The following is a 6,000-nucleotide window of genomic DNA, read 5'->3' on the forward strand; positions in this document are numbered from 1 at the left end:
TTGTGATCGGTTGGAGCAATGGTAACAGTAGAAGGTATGGATTGTTCTACTTTTAACAACAAGGAAAAAACTTGTTGAGAGATTTAAGCAGTTGAAGTGCTATGATCTGCCCTTTGTTTTCTGTAGACAATAAAGATATTTGAAGCATCTTCATTTCACCTGAGATTTTCTTTCAGGTAATTTGTCAGTTCTCATAATGAGGAATTAAAAGAGAGCAACAAGCAGACACAAGAGACTCACAGCATATTCTCTTGACTTGAATGAACAAAGCATATTCCAGAAGGGATAAGGAGACAACAATGTGAGGGAGAAATTATTCTGAAATTCTGCTTGCAATTTTCTAAGATTAGTAACAACACATAAGATGTCTATACAAAGGAAATGATTTTAATAAAGAATATTTAAGACTTTAATGAGTATAAAATGCTGAACAAAACTTTCAGTGTCTCCATAATGCTAAGGAGAGGGAGATTTATCACCCTTTCTGTCTCTGTCTCTTGTGCACTTGCTCTCTCTCACATGTACACTTATACAAAGATTTAAATGGAATAGAACACTTCCTGTATGTGCATAATCTGTAGTTAAAAAAAGATGAACATTTGAGGTCAGGCACAGTTAATATAACTCAAAGTTTTTACTATACAAAGTTTATTGCCATCAGCAATAATGGAAAATAGCCGCTTGATAATCTTTCACTTATTTCTAAGTAATATTAACACCTAACAATTTAATTTAAATTGAATTGGTATGCAGAGTTGTGTTTTTATAGTTTCTTTACTTAATGTCAAACATGTTCTCTTCTCAAAATTCAGAAATCCTTTGTTTCTAGTTAGTTCATCTAATGATATGCAAAATTATTGTGAGTAATTTTATATAAAAACACTAAATTAAAGGCAGGAATATAATAACATAGGGGAGAATTAGCACAATTGTTTTCAATTGTAACAAAGAATGCCATAGAATAAATAAGTTGTTAGAATATAATATGTGTGTTATTTCCTTAATGGATCAACATTCAGTGCTCTAAATGCATACAGAAAATGAATCTCAACAATACAATTACTCTCAATGCATATGTGACACCATGATTTTTTATTATCATTTTTTATTTTAATTTTAAATAGCTTGTTTTACATGTCAATCCCAGTTCCCTCTCCCTCCCCTCCTCCCGCACTACCCTTCCCCCCCCACCCTCCCACCCTATTGCCAAATCCTTCCATATTGGGGATATCTAGAGTCTGTCATTTCACTCTGGGTAGGGTCCAGGCACTCCCCTAAGAGTCCAGGCTGAGAGAGCATTCCTCTTTGTGCTATAGGCACACGATGACTGTTTGTATTCCAGGGTAGACAATGATCCACAGCTCAGGGCCCCATGGGTTGCCCAGGCCTTCTCACTGACACTCAAATTTGGGGGGTCCAGATCAGTCCCATGCTGGCCTCCCGACTGTCGGTCTGGGGTCCAAGAGCTCTCCCCTGTTCAGTTCAGCTGTCTCTGCTGGTTTTGCCAGCCCAATCTTTGCCAATTTGCTCATCACTCCTCTCTCTCTGTCACTGGGTTCCTTAGGTTCAGTTCAGTGCTTAATTGTGTGTTTGCCTCTGCTTCCATTAATCACTGGATGAAGGCTCCCGGATGGTTATAGACATCAAGTTCATTATCAGGAATGGGCATTCGAGGTGGTCTCTCCACTGTTGCTTAGCTTGCCAATTGGTGTTATCCCTTTAGATCACTCGAGGTCACTCTGGTGCCTGATCTGTCTTCTATCCTATGATTCCCTCTTCCCCCTATTCTACCCCCACCCACTCAACTTCCTGTTCCCCCATGACCAACTCTCTTCCTCTTCACCCCCTGTCTTCTTCCCAGCTCCCACTTCCCCCCACCCCTTGCGGTGTTCCCCATCAGAGGATCTTGTCTCCATCCTCTTCTCTTGTGTACTATGCATATATGCATATCTTTTAGGTTCTTTCCTGTTTCCCAGACTCTCTATCTGTGGAAGTGCATACTGGCACTATCCTGATCCATGTCTAAAATCCATATATGAGTGAGTACATACCATGTTTGTCTTTTTACGACTGGGTTACCTCACTCAGGATGGTTTCTTCCAGTGCTACCCATTTACCTGCGAAGTTCAAGATTCCATTGTATTTTTTTCTGCTGAGTAATACTCCATTGTGTAAATGTACCACATTTTCTCTATCCACTCTTCGGTTGAGGGGCATCTAGGTTGCTTCCAGGTTCTGGCTATTACAAATAATGCTGCTAAGAACATAGTAGAGCAGATGCCCTTGTTGTATGAATTTGCCTCATTTGGATATATGCCTAAGAGTGGAATTGCTGGGTCTAGTGGTAGATTAATTCCCATTTTCCTGAGGAATCTCCATACTGATTTCCAAAGAGGCTGTATGAGTCGGCACTCCCACCAGCAGTGGAGGAGTGTTCCCCTCTCTCCAGATCCTCTCCAGCATAAATTGTCTTCCGTGTTTTTGATTTTAGCCATTCTGACAGGAGTAAGATGTTATCTCAGAGTTGTTTTGATTTGCATTTCCCTGATGGCTAAGGATGTTGAGCACTTTCTTAAGTGTCTCTTGGCCATTTTAGCCTCCTCTATTGAGAATTTTCTATTTAGTTCTGTACCCCACCTTTTAATTGGATCCTTTGGTGTTTTGGAGACTTGTTTCTTGAGTTCTTTGTAAATTTTGGAGATTAGCCCTCTGTCAGATGTAGGGTTAGTGAATATATTTTTCCATTCTGTGGCCTGCCTTTTTGTCTTTTAGACTGTGTCCTTTGCCTTACAGAAGCTTTTTAGTTTCAGAAGGTCCCATTTGTTAATTGTCGATCTCAGTGCCTGTGCCACTGGTGTTATGTTTAGGAAGTGGTCTCCTGTACCAAATCGTTGAAGAGTATCTCCCACTTTCTCTTCTAAAAGTTTCAGTGTGGCTGGATTTATGTTGAGATCTTTGATCCATTTGGACATCAGTTTTCTACAAGGCGGTAAACAGGGATCTATCTGCAGTCTTCTGCATACCAGTACCCAGCTATGCCAGCACCATTTGTTGAAGATGCTTTGTTTTTTCCATTGAACAGTTTTAGCTTCTTTGTCAAAAATCAAGTGTTCATAGGAGTGTGGGTTAAAATTAGGGCTTTCGATTCGGTTCCATTAGTCTACCTGCCTATTTTTGTGCCAATATCAAGCTGTTTTCAGGACTATAGCTCTATAATAGAGCTTGAAATCAGGTATGGTGATGCCTCCTGAAGTTCCTTTATTGTATAGGGTTGTTTTGGCTATCCTGGGCCTTTTGTTTTTCCATATAAAGTTGATTAATGTTCCTTCCAGGTCGTTGAAGAATTGTGATGGAATTTTGATAGGGATTGCATTGAATCTACAGACTGCTTTTGGCAAGATTGCCATTTTATTATGTTGATCCTACCAATCCAAGAGCATGGGAGCTCTTTCCATTTTCTGGTATCTTCTTTGATTTCTTTCTTTAAGGACACAAAGTTCTTGATATACAGGTCTTTCACTTCCTTGGTTAACATTATCCCCAGATATTTGATGCTGTTTTTGGCTATTGTAAAGGGTGATGTTTCTCTGATTTCTTTCTCAGTCACTTCATCATCTGTATATAATAGGGCCACTGATTTTTTTGAGTTTCCCTTGTATCCTGCCACATTGCTGAAGGTGTTTATCAGCTCTAGGAGTAACCTTGCGGAGTTTTTTGGGTCACATATGTAAACTATCATATCATCTGCAAATAGTGAAAGTTTGACTTCTTTTTCTATTTGTATCCCTTTTATCTACTTTTGTTGTCATATTGCTGTAGCTAGAACTTCAAGTACAATATTGAAGAGATATGGAGAGCGTGGACAGCCTTGTCTTGTTCCTGATTTTTGAGGAATTGCTTTGAGTTTCTCTTCATTTACTTTGATGTTAGCTGTTTGTTTACTGTATATTGCTTTTATTATATTCAGGTACGTACCTGTTATCCCTGATCTCTCTAGGACCTTTATCATCAAGGGGTGCTGGATTTTATTAAATGCTTTTTCAGCGTCTAGTGAAATGATCATGTGGTTTTTCTTTTGCAGTTTGTTAATATGATGGATTACATTGATAGATTTTCTAATGTTGAACCATCCCTGCATTCCTGGGGTGAAGCCTACTTGATCATGGTGGATGATTTTTCTGATGTGTTCTTGAATTTGGTTTGCCAGTATTTTATTGAGTATTTTTGCATCGATGTTCATGAGGGAAATTGGTCTGTAGTTCTCTTTCTTAGTTGTGTCTTTGTGTGGCTTGGCTATCAAGGTAATTGTAGCCTCGTAGAAAAAGTTTGGCATTGAGCCTCCTGCTTCTATTGTGTGGAATACTTTGAGGAGAATTGGAGTTAGCTCTTCTTTGAATTTCTGGTAGAATTCTGCACTGAAGCCATCTGGGCCTGGGCTTTTTTTTGTTTGGGAGACTTTTGATGACTGCTTCTATTTCATTAGGGGTTATAGGTCTGTTTAGATTGTTTATCTGTTCTTGATTTAGTTTTGGCAAGTGATATCTATCCAGGAAATTGTCCATTTCCTTTAAATTTTCAAATTTTGTGGAGTACAGATTTCAAAGTATGCCTTGATGATTCTCTGGATTTCCTCAGAGTCCATTTTTATGTCCCCCTTTTCATCCCTGATTTTGTTAATTAGCATGCTCTCTCTCTGTCTTTTGGTTAGTTTGGACAGAGGTTTATCTATTTTGTTGATTTCCTCAAAGAACCAGCTCTTTGTTTCATTGATTCTTCTCAATGTTTTCCTTGTTTCTACTTGATTGATTTCAGCCCTCAATTTGATTATTTGCTGGTGTCTGCTCCTCCTGGGGGAGTTTGCTTCTTATTTTCTAGACCCTTCAGCTGTGCTATTAATTGTCTAGTATGACTGTTCTCAGGTTTTTTCATGTGGGCACTTAGTGCTATGAACTTCCCCCATAGCACTGCTTTCAAAGTGTCCCATAGGTTGGTGTATGTTGTGTCTTCATTCTCATTGAAATCGAGGAAGTCTTTAATTTCCTTTTTTTATTTCTTCTTTGACCCAGGGATGGTGCAGTTGAGCATTATTCAATTTCCATGAGTTTTTAGATTTTCTGCAATTTGTGGTGTTGTTGAATTCTAATTTTATAGCATGGTGGTCAGATAAGATGCATGGAGTTTTTCCAATTTTTTGTAGCTGCTGAGGTTTGATATGTTGCCAAGTATGTGGTCGATTTTAGAGACGGTTCCATGTGGTGCTGAGAAGAAGGTATATCCCTTTGTATTTGGGTGGAATGTTCTATAGATGTCTGTTAAACCCAGTTGGGTCTTAACTTCTATTAGTTCTTTTGTTTCTTTGTTAAGTTTCTGTCTGGAGGTCCTGTCTAGCGGTGAGAGCGGAGTGTTGAAATCTCCTACTATTAGTGTGTGAGATTTTATGTGCATTTTGAGCTTTAGTAATGTTTCTTTCACGAATGTAGGTGCCTTTGTTTTTGGGGCGTAGGTGTTTAAAATTGAGACTTCGTCTTGATGTATTTTTCCTTTGATGAATATGAAGTGTCCTTCTTCATCTCTTTTGATTGATTTTACTTTGAAGTCTACTTTGTTCGATATTAGGTTTACTACACCCGCTTGTTTCTTGGGACCGTTTGATTGGAAGATCTTTTCCCAACCCTTTACTCTGAGATAAGGTCTGGCTTTGATGTTGAGATGTGTTTCTTGTATGCAGCATAAGGAAGGGTTCTGTCTTTGTATCCATTCTGCTAGTCTGTGTCTTTTTATAGGCAAGTTGAGGCCATTGACATTGAGGGATATTAATGACCATTGATTGATGATCCTTGTTTGTGCTTGATTTATTGTTAGTGAAGTTATTTTGTGTAGTTTCTCCTCCCTTTTTCTTTTGGTGTTTTGTAACGTGGGATTATATATTGCCTGTGTATTTGTGAATGTAGTTATCTTCCTTGGATCTAGGTTTTCCTTCTAGCTTTTTCTGTAGAGTGC

This window comes from Mesocricetus auratus, unplaced genomic scaffold (genome assembly GCF_017639785.1).
Source record: "Mesocricetus auratus isolate SY011 unplaced genomic scaffold, BCM_Maur_2.0 Super-Scaffold_100003, whole genome shotgun sequence".
NCBI lineage: Eukaryota > Metazoa > Chordata > Mammalia > Rodentia > Cricetidae > Mesocricetus > Mesocricetus auratus.